We start from the raw sequence: 12270 nt of genomic DNA, 5'->3' as shown, positions 1-12270 counted from the left end.
GCCCACCACCGGGCAGAGGGACGGTGTCATGGTTAAGGGTTGAAACAGTCGCTGAAGGTTGGGTACCACCTGATGACATCTTGCCCCGGGCTGCGTGCCACAGTTACCTCGGAGATCGCACCGCAACGGGTGTTAAGTCAGCAGCAAAGTCAAAATATAGAACGGACGACCAGAAATGGATCATCCATGGAAACAAATGAGGACTTGACACATTAGCTGTGAAATAAACTAATAAATTAAATGAAATCATCCACTCATTCACTCACTCCCTATCCACTAGGCTACATCATGCATATGATATAGTGCACTACATCATGATGTAGGGAACGACGGGAGGAGAATTCGGACACTACACGGTAATTTTCTGAACGTGGTTGCGTCAGCAGATGCGCCAGGTGTTGCTGTGACGGAAGCAGACGCGCCGAGAATCATGTAAACAAACCATGGACGTATGAAACAAACCGGACACATAAAAATAAAATAAGAAAAGCTTGTAACATTTGAGGATGTGATTTTGTGTGGTTGTGTTTCTCGGACAATAAACTGTTGAAATATCGGAAGTTTGGTTTGCTCAACTGCTGCTGTGTGTCCCGACCGTGAGCCGTAACGGCTCTGTGGCTATTAGCTTAGCTCGTTAGCTCGTATTTACTACACATTCTGCTACAGTTTCTTAATTAGATTGATTTAATGCTGCCTGTTATTTTTCGGATGCTGCTCGCCCAACCCCAGCTCCTCGGGCGAGGCGAACGGAGCGAAGGCAAATACGTCTGAGGAGTTTATTGGTAAATAACCTAAAGAAATCGTAGCTAACATGCTAATTAGCTTGCTCTTCTTCTCTGAAACAAAACACGACCGCATTGCATTGTGGGATACGGGAGTAGAAAGTAGTGTACATCGCTTGTTCACTCAATTTTGCGGTGCATTGTGGGTGTTTTGTCGTCCTAAATTAATCGCGGAGAATTCGAACAACACTACAAAATGGCGAACACACTATATAGACTAGTTCACTACATCCGTGATAGGGGGCGATTTCGAACACAGCTACAGTATTATTTGCCATTCTTATGCATGCTTTTGTGTGTGCGTGTGTGTGTTGCTGTGCGCGTGTGTATCTGATTCCTAATTGGTCCATGCTGGCAGAGGCACCTGTAAGAGATCCATCTCCTCCACAGGCACAGAGACCAAACGCCACGGCAGCTCCCACACAGATGGACCTCACAGCGGGCGGCCGTCCATGCAAACCCCCTGGCCGTCCACCAACCGATGGTGTATCACAGTGGGAATGTCGTTACACATCAATCCCACTAAAGGCCCTGGCCTGGCCTTATAGCGACCACACTTTAGATGTTGTGCATCGCCGGGTGAGAAAAGAAGCAAGTTTCTCTTTGTGTGTGTTTTTGCTGTTGGCAGCGCAGGAGCGAGCCTCACCACTGATGCTTCGTGTTTTGTTGCGGGAGGTTGTGACCGTTTGTTCTTTTAATGTCGGCGTGAACGGAACATGAGGAACAGGAAGTGACAGGTCGAGTATTCACATGTGAGTGTGTAACAACCCAGTTTTACCTCAACGTATTCCAAGCATGCCAAGCATGAATAATGTGTTGTCAGTTACATAATTCACCTGGTGGCTTCAAAAAACTTAAGACAATGTAATTGATTCATTAAAATGTCTCATCACTTTGCAAGTTAAACATAAAAAATAGCCTACTCTTTAGTGCCAGTTTTGATTATATATTATGTTGATTATTCAAAATAACTGGAGGATGGAGGATCATACTGAAATTCAGTTATTATTCAGCTTTTATTTCTATTAAGGTTCGGGATTGAATATAATATTTGATATTTGTAGATTATTAGTTCATATCTCTTACTGCACTGTATATTTACATTGGTACTTGTACACGTGTTGAATTAGCTTTTAGCTGCTATGTAAATTTACATTACTTAATTACTCATTATGTTGTCATTATTCCAGTGTGTATGAATAAGAGCGGGTGTGGTCACAGGCGTGGTCGTCACTCAGCTTTAGGTGTGGAGATGACAAGTTGTGACAGCGGTGACCGGTGAGTTGATTGATCAACTGCCGCACACAATAAAAAGGCGTTGTTGGGGAGTAGAGAGAGATTGTTTTGTCAGTTTATTCTGCATTTAATACAAGTGTAGAAAAACAATCAAACATGTGGTGCAATAGTTTTGATCGTGGTTTATCCAGCAGCCATGAAATCCTCCAGGACTCCTGTCTTTTTTACTGTAAAGTTGAACCTGAATGGTCCAACTTGCAGGTGGTCTTTGAATGCAACCTCACCTGATCCTGCAGATAAATCACAGCATGTAAATAAAGCACTGTCCTCTCCACACCTCCAACCTCCGGAGCATCCAAACCGAGCAGCCCCTCTGAACCGCGGGGTCAGTAACTGTGATGTGGCTGCACTTTGACACCTTTATACAGCTCATTACTGAAACAGTTCATCACATTCTGCCATAGCTCTGGGCCTGACGACCTATTACCTCAGATCTAGGTCAGTCAATTTAATTTGAGGGAATAAAAAGGTAAATTGAGGATGTTAATTCGATCATTTAAGGATTTAGGATCTACTTTAAGGGACAATGACTTTGAAAAAATAATCTCAAATCTCTTAGGTATGATTTAAGTTGTGTTTAGCAACTTTTGACTTTTAAATCCTTGTTGTTATTGTCTGATATATTGAAAGTGCTCACATAGTAAACCTAACTCATAAATCCCTGCATGTGCTTCCTGACCAAGGTCTGACTGCAACTGATCAACTTCCAAAGAAAACTTTATCATCATCATCATCTCCAAATGTAAGAATGGCTGAATTCCCACTTTCAGATTTTTTTCCCCTTGCTGTATTATCAAACATTCATCAGCCCGCTGCTGACAGACCAGTCCACAAAATAGCAGCGTGTTTACTCAGCTCTGACTGTAAACAATAAAAAGATGTGGAAAATCTAATTGTGAGAGACAAAAAACCCACAGCTCTTGAAATTTTACTACAGTGTTTATTTTCTCATCGGCCTCCATGTTTGGTGGAGGATCACGCAGCTGCACGACCGTGAAGACGTTTTTATCATGGGTGGCCCCCATTATTGCTTCGGCTAATTACAGAGCCAGTTTGTACCCCACAAAATGAAAATTCACTGATTGCCCTCTCCCACCTTCTGGTCAGTCAGTCACGGCTCTACTGAAGTGAGCCCACACACTATTTTTTGCAATTTAAAGGGATAGTTCAACATTTTTGGCAAATTGGCCCATTGCTATAATCGCTATAGTCATAGCAGTAGATTTGTTACCTTTAATTATCGGTGCAAGTTATTTTTAGAATGGCGGAGCAGAGCCGTGAGCTGCTCAGAGCTACGCTACGGAGGCTAATGGGATTTCTTGGTTTCCCTCATCAAACTCATCAAACACACAATCCAACAACTCCACAACACTCTGGTGGATAAGTTGTGACCTGCACATTCAAATTTGTGCAACACAGCTGACGTGCGATCCCGTCCGGGACAGTTTTTCATCAAGCAGTCTCTGCATTTACCTCTAAAACAACTCTGTCTGGTAATGTTCTGTTATTATCTCATAGCGTGGTGAATGTGCAGGTCACAACTTGTCCACCAGAGCGTTTTGGAGTTGTTGGATTGTGTATTTGATGAGTTTGATGAGGGAAACCAAGAAATCCCATTAGCCTCCGTAGCGTAGCTCTGAGCAGCTCACGGCTCTGCTCCACCGTTCTAAAAATAGCTTGCACCGACAATTAAAGGTAATGAACCTACTTCTAAAACTATAGAGATTATGGCAATGGGCCAATTTGCTAAAATGCTGAACTATCCCTTTAACACCGGTTGGCCTGCTGGGCTCTGAATAGGCCTGTGGGGGTTAAAACAAAATAAAACCTGCAAAAAGGATTCAGCTGTCAATCAATTCTGGCGCAGATCTTCTATATTTATCTCATTACCTCACACCGTCACTGATCTGCAGCCACAGCCACACACGCACACACACACACACACACACTCCACACTGCAGAGTGAAGTGTTTGTGATAACGAGGTTAATATTGGATTGTTGCACATTAATGAACCTGAAACAGGATTTTATTTGTTGTTTTAACAAACTACTACTTTAAGATTCCAGGGATAATGATACAAAAGAGGGATTGCGCAAGTTTCAACAGGTCTCAGCTTTCTGTGTGTGTCAGTGTGTGTGTGTGTGTGTGTGTGTGTGTGTTTCCTCTCTTTCACTCTGCAAAAGTGGATTCCTCACCTTTTTCAGCGCCTCATCTTCAGGGTGAAGTAAGTTGAGCCTGAAACATATAAGGACACACGCACATACACAATTATACACACACACACCTATAAGCAGAAGCAGAGAGAGCATATTAAATATACATGTGGTGCGTGTGAGGGCGGTGAGTGAGTGAGTGAATGAATGAGTCGTCTCCTGTTATGTAACCGGCAGTGTTGTGTTCTGCAGAGCAGTTGAGTAACTGCCTGCTTTGGCGTCGGAGTTCAGCGCTCGAGACATTTCGCTGGAGTAAGACTCTGGAGGAATGTCTGTGTGTGTGTGTGTGTGTGTGTGTGTGTGTGTGTGTGTGTGTGTGTGTGTGTGTGTGTGTGTGTGTGTGTGTGTGTGTGTGTGTGTGTTTCAGCCTTTTGATTTAGTCTTAAGTGTCCAGCATGATTGAATAAGCAGACAGAAAAGAACAGCAGAAAATCGAAGCAAGACTGGGCAAGAAAAAAAAGTAGGAAAGAAATAAAAAAAAGGGGGGGGAGAGAGAGAGAAAGAAAGAAAGAAAGAAAGAGAGTACAGAGTTTGTAATGTCTCACAAGAAAGAAAGGAATGCCAAAACCAGAAAGAGAAAAACAGACTAGGAGGAACAGAAAGAAAGAGAGAGAGAGAGGGAGTGTTATGTAACTTTGTCCTCAAGACGCTCTGCCAAAACTTGGCTTGGCTCGCCTCGCTACTACAACGACTGAGATTTTCTCATGGAACAGATTAAACGGCGCTCAAAGCGGGAGACCAGCAGATGCATGATGGATCCCAGCTTCTCCCGGCTCCCCCTGACTGGAGTGAAAACACCTCGGCGCTCTGTGTGTCTGTGTGTGTGTGTGTGTGTGTGTGCGTGCATATGCCGACTCCGAGCAGGAACATCAGATCAACTCTTAAACTTTACAAACTGAATCAGTTCAGATCAGAAGTTTTAAAAGGTTTTGGTTTCTCCAGGAGGTTTCTGTCTGACCTCCATTCATCCATCGATCCATCCATCCATCGATCCATCCATACATCCATCCATCCATCAGTCCATCGATTCATTCATCCATCCATCCAGCCATGCATGCATCATCCATCCATCCATCCATCCATCCATCTATGCTTCCATCCATCCATCCATCCATCCATCCATCCATCCATCCATCCATCCATCCATCCATCCATCCATCAATCCATCTATGCTTCCATCCATCCATCCATCCATCCATCCATCCATCCATCCATCCATCCATCCATCCATCTATGCTTCCATCCATTCATCCATCCATCCATCCATCCATCCATTCATCCATCCATCCATCCATCATCCATCCATGCATGCGTGCATCCATCCATCCATCCATCCATCCATCATCCATCCATCCATTCATTCATTCATCCATTCATCCATCCATCCATCCATCCATCCATCCATCCATCCATCCATCCATCCATGCATCCATCCATCCATCCATCCATTCACCATCCATTCATCCAGCCATCCGTCCATCCATTATCCATCATCCATCCATTCATCCATCCATCCATCCATCCATCCATCCATCCATCCATCCATCCATCCATCCATCCATCCATCCATCCATCCATCCATCAATCCATCCATCCATGCATTCATTCATGCAACCATCCAGCCATCCATCCATTCATCCATCCATGCATCCATGCATCCATCCATTATCCATCATCCATCAGTCCATCCATCCATCCATCCATCCATCCATCCATCCATCCATCCATCCATCCATCCATCCATCCATCCATCCATCCATCCATCCAATTATAAAATGATGGAGCACTTCATTGACCAAAAAAAAGGAGTGCCCTTTGCATAAAAATGGTTCATCCCTTTGTCTCAGGATTTTTCTCTCTATAATTTCCCATTGGTTTATAGTAAAACAATGGTGCATTTCTGAACCATTTGAGTATAAAGTGAAGTTGATGACACAGAAATCCTGTATTCACTGCAGCACACTGACTTTCTCAGTCCCAGTCTCGGCCTGTGATGAATTATACCAGAGAAAATCAGACGAGAACACATCAGATCTTCTGTCGGTGAGTCAGATTTTCTGGACAAAATATAAAATATTTGCTGAGTAGAGATTAAAAAAGCTCAGAGGAAATTCATTTTTTGTTTTTTGTTTTTTTCACCTTCCATGAGTAATGCCAGAGAGAGAGAGGGGGGGAGGTGGATAAACAGGCTCCGAAAATAAGGACTTATTGTTTAAACACTGACTTGGAATGACTAAGAAACTGAAGCAGCTGATGAAGCAGTTTCACAGATCCAGTCAGTCTCTACAGGCCGTGTATCAGCTTGTGTTAAACTCCTATTCGCCTATAAACGTACGTTTGTTTTGCTAACTGTCTCCTGACGTCCAACACAACCTCTGGAGTTTTCTTGTGTTCTTTTTTTTTTTTTTGTAAACTTGATCGTTATTGAACTTTTCACATATTGTAGAAAACAAAACATAACAGAAAAAGGCTCAGACGTCTGTGTGGGAGCGAAATAATCAATTTAAAAGATAAAGGGGGAGTCAGATCAATGAGTCACATCGTCCACCCAACACAGAGCAGACAGACTCAAACACAACTGATTTGTTTCAGTCAGTTTCCATGCCAATACCCGACTCAACTACTTTACCACTGGCCCATTATTGTACACACACCTCCACACCATCTCACACTTATCTACATCTGTATCTGAGTCCTCATGCACACAAACACTTGGTAATTCAGTGTTGTGTTGAGGAATCCTTGTTTTAAAATGCATTGTCCATTTGTAAATTAAAGGGGAAGTCCGGTCTCTTCTCCTCTGTGTTGCTAACCCTCCTCTCCTCCATGTGCATTTGTTTTCAATGAAGCCGGCAAGAAATCAATCCATATTAGTGTAGTTTTATCTGTCATAAACAAGAGATTACGGGTTACGGGGCGTTTGTGTGACGGTGCCGCAGAGAGCTGGGACACCGGGTCGGAGGCTCTGATCTTACAAGGTTGGTTTTCAGCCAAGAGACGCTAGGTGGAAGGCAGAGAGCCTCCATTTTCCCTGGAACTAGTTACAAGTCATTGATTTAACCAGCACTAGGACTTTGGAGTTGGTTAATTAAAGTAAAAATGTACTGTAGCAGTTAAGGTAAAAATCTTGCATAGTTCCTCTTTAAATTCAGGCAGAAGGTTTCTGGAGTTTTCAAACACTGACAACAGAGACCTTAGGAAACAGCAATTTGGAAATCAAGACGTAGATGCCGAGTTATCAAGTTAAATTGTGCATTTTAACGCAGCAGCTGCCTTCACTGTCGCTCGTTCATGGTAACTACAGAGTAGAAAATCTGCCCCCTATTTGCACATATGATATTCATGTATTTTCATGTGTGTTAGTATAGACGGAGATGGTTTCTGATGTCTGTTTCTGAGTTAAAATGGTCATTGTTGTCAATTTAAATCGAAAACATGAGTGTCAACGTAATCACAGACTCAAGACATCAATCACAAAACATCAGTTGATAAATGTGGAAATGTAATATCATCTTATTATACATTAAAAAAGAGGATAATGTAATACAATTCAATATAGAAAGTCAACACACAAATCTCTTGTTTTAATTGCGCAAGGTCTGTAATGACAAAGTTTAGGAGGTCAAAGGATAAGTAAAAACTGATTATTATTTCATATTTTTTTCTATATAACAAATGATTCATTTGAGGGAGCAGATTATGATGGTTTCCTGGTACAGCTGACTAAATAGTGATAATATGTGTACACTGAGGCCTCAGAGTGGTGATTTGGGGAAACGATGGCTAATTTGGGGGCTAAAACGAGCGCTTGGAGGGAAGAGGATCCGGCTCCGCGCTGCAGCACGGATGGCGAGTCTTTTTCCATTTAAACATTAAATTGTACTTAAATCAGCTTTTTTTCGCGCAATTTACGGCGCGTTAACGAAAAGTTAAGCGTTTTAAATGTTTTCCCTGAACCTTCACACTCTCTGTCCAATCATGTCAGCCAATCATGTGTGCGCCGTACTCTCCTCCACTAACAACTCAGCTCTCCCATTTACTGCCTAATTGGGCTCTCAAGGATAATGGCCTATTTGTTTGTTTGTGTGAGTGTGAGCGATCAAGAGTCGGGATGTAGCAGCGTGTGTGTTCTCTCTCTATCCACACGTGTGCATATGTGTGTGTGTGTATGTGGCTGTATTTGCATGATTGGCTTTATGCATGTGTGTGTGTGTGTGTGTGTGTGTGTGTTTGAAATGGCCCACGTCCTCAATGTTAATGTCAAGCGCGACTGAGGCAGATCTATGGCAGGTGTGAGAACAGCTTGAGGCCTGTGTCATTAGCCCGCCACCGGTGTCACTCCGTCCTGTGCCGATCGAGCCTGGCACCATCCATCCACACACACACAAATGCCACACACACACACTTTTATAACTAATAAGTGTGTAGCCTACACTCTTAGAAATAAGGGTTCCAAAAGTGTTCTTCTACAAGGGCTGAGGTTCTACCTGGAACCATTTGCTTCTGAAAAACCCTTTCCTTGGTAATACAAAAGGTTCCAGTAAGAACCATTTTGATCCAGAGAACCCTTAAAAACTCTTTCCCCAAAGAAATGGTTTTTCAAGGGTTCTTGGTAACACTAAGGGTTCCAGTAAAAGGGTTCTGGGTGGAACTCCCTGTGTGGGTTCTAGATGAAACCGTAAGAAGTCGGATATTTTCTGGATGAAACCCCCAGTAAGGCTTCTGGGTGAAACCAATACGCCATAAAAGGGATTTACCTTATATGGTTCTACATAGCACTTTTATTTCTAAGAGTGTATTTGCTCTAAAATGATTTGTTTGCGACTGGTAAACTGGTTTTGCAGGAACCCGAGGAGTTGGCACCACTTTGTTTGTAGCTGATGTTTATCCAGGTTTGCACCCAGCTGCACTTTAATGTGATTTAATAGTGCATGACCAGATTTTATTTTTTTAACTTTTCAGATGATGTGTTTTTACTGTCCTAACTGTCACGCTCCATATGACGCCAAAAAAATGACATATATAACGACAAAAAAAAAAAAAAAAACGCTTTGTCCTCCAGATTTAAAAAAAAAAAGGAAAAGCGAGAGGAGCGCAGCGGGGTGTTGAAGTGTGTCATCTCGAGTGTTTGACACTTCTGAATGTGCAAGAGTCAACACAAGCCGAGGCTTCAGGTGCTGCATGCGGACGAGGCGAGGCGCAGAAGTGGGACAGAGCGACAGACTGGCCCCGGTAAGCCTTTGGCACTGTCATCACGCTGCATTGTGGGTAACGCCGCGTGACACGACCACAGGAGTCGGAAAATGAATTTTCCACCCTGGGTGCATGGCTTTGGGGTGATTAACAAGGTAAATGTTACTCAATACTAATTAACACTTATTGATGCTGATTAATGTGCATTTAAAGGCGCCATAAATGTTTAATTCTCGTTAAAGGTGCAGAAATTGGAACGCCTCCCCTCCTCCCCTTGGTGGTTTTACCTTGAACTAATTTATGTGCACGCCTAATAAAGGAGCGGTAATCAGCAGCCGGTGGTCTTAATGAAAGATTTGATTTTCAGTCAATGTGCAGAACCTGAAGTTAGAAATACCAAAAGCAGCTCTGCTCTGGTTCACACTGAGAATCTCCCATGTGCCACAAACATTTTCTTTTCTTTTTTTCATACGTACAGTACAGTAAGGTTTGCTGAGCGTGCACTATTGTTTTCAAGCACTTCCTCACCATTCATGAAGCTGCACACACACACACACACACACAATCTGCTCTGAACCCTGCAGCACAGCCCCGCTGAATGAGGCACGCTGAAACGGTTTCTTTTCTAAACGACATCTTTTCTCTCCTTAATCCTCTTCACATTTTGTTTTCATAAGCCTCCACAGAGTTTTAAGGTGGTGTCGAGAAAACAAAACAAAGCTTCACTGTTCCGCTTCAGTGACATTTTTTTTTTTTTTTTTTTCCCCAGGAATTGTAGCCTACTGTCTAAACTAAACCATATTTATTATAAGAGCCTGATATGCAACTTTCAAGTCCAACACAACAACAAAGCAAGGCAAAGTCCCCGTTTGGTTCAACTCTTCACCTCTGCTGCTGTCAGGTTGTGTTTTACTCCCGGCTGTGTCGGTGCGCTGTGACAGTTTGGTTGCGTGTGGTTACAGGAGCCGTGCCACCGCCCAGTGACACCAGTTATTGATGCTGGTGTGTGGTTGAAGGCAGAGAGGTCGGTATCAAGTTAGCGCTCAGCTAGTAAAAACCATGTCATTTGGTGACTACCTGCAGTTTGAATGACAACAGGCAAAAAAAAACGGTTGGATAACGCAAGATTGGAAGTTACAAACGGTTGCCGCCACTTGTGTTGCGTGTGTGTGATGAAGCAACACTGGGATGCATTTCTCAGTTTGCGTCACAATCAGTGTGGGAATGCAGTTGTAATAGTATTCATTTACATTAAAGGACAATTCCGGGTAAATTCAACTCGGGGCTGTATTCTCCCAACATTTTAGGTCTAAAAGAAGGAATCTGAAGATTTTCAGTTTAATTGCTCCTGTTCTGCAGTTGTGTCTGTTCCTGCATCGCCACGGCAGCGATTAATGTGAGCGGATGCAAGTTTCGCTGCTTAGGCTGTTTACATCCCTCAAAACCGCAATTTTTTCACACAGAGAGCATCGGATGGCTACTCAAACATGCATAGATGTTGATGTGATGTGATGATGAACTGTGTAGGTATTTTACTGTTTTTTATTTATTGTATTGTTTTTTTATGAATGTCTCTCACACATGAATGCCAAATTTGTCTGCGGGTACAAATAAAGAAATCTAATCTAATCTAATTCAAAGAGACCCAAGTTGACGCTTGGTGTGTTCACGTGCGTTGGAAGCTCCCGTTTGTGTCATAAACACAGGAATATCAACTCTTGATATGCTTGAAGTAAACTAACTTCTGGGTGCATGTTTGAGTAGCCATCTGACCCTGTCTGTGGAAAAAAATTGCAGTTTTGAGGGATGGAAACAGCCTAAACAGCTGAACTTCAATCCGCTCCCATTCATTGCTGCCGTGGCGATGCGGGGACAGACACAACTACCGCAAAACAGGAGCAATTAAACTGAAAATCTTCACATTCCTTCCTTTAGACCTAAAATGTTAGGAAAATACAGCCCTGAGTTGAATTTGCCCGGAATTGTCCTTTAAAAGCTTGTATTTGAATGAAAATGTGCCTGAACATAACTTAGATTTATCAGACCAGCCTGTCCATGAGTTTTACAGACATGAGTACTGACTCGAGTGCCTTGCTCAAGGGCATCTCATTTATTGTCACTGTATTGTGTCCAAACACACGTGTGTGTTGTGGAGCATAGTTCAGCAGGGTCGTGTCTGCAGCAGCTGTAACATAGCAGAGCTTGTTTGTTGGACATGGGCGGCTCTGGGGAGCTCCATGCTGCCACACTGGTTGCCCCACTACACACTGGCCACACACAGACACACAAGTTCACACACATACACAGGAACGACCTACACACACAGGCCTATGATCACAGTGTTCATTGTGAGTGTGAGCCAGGGTGGCACAAACAAACAAAAGTGGTTACCATTCTTGTAAATGATCAAACATGCACACACGGAACGTACACACAAAACGCTCCCACATGCAATTGTGCATTGACATACCAGGCCCACATACTGAGAAACACACACTGCGCACAAACACACAAACACACACACACACACACAATCCCCAGAGCCCAATATAGAGTCCATTAGTTTGGAATGCCACACTGCTTTCCTCCGAACACGAGATGTACTCCGGCTTCACCAGGCCCGACTGGTGTGAGTCACACAGGGCTCCGACGGACCGACATGATTGCCTAGTTACCCTTGTGTGGCTGCAGCGACTACATGTTTAAGGACTGGGTGACTCACAAAACGCCCAAGATTACCCTGACATTAAAACCCACAGCTTGTGTAAATACAGCGCTATTATT

Source organism: Trachurus trachurus, assembly GCF_905171665.1.
Source record: "Trachurus trachurus genome assembly, chromosome: 17".
NCBI classification, from domain to species: Eukaryota; Metazoa; Chordata; class Actinopteri; order Carangiformes; family Carangidae; genus Trachurus; species Trachurus trachurus.
Note: the sequence above shows the minus strand (reverse complement) of the source record.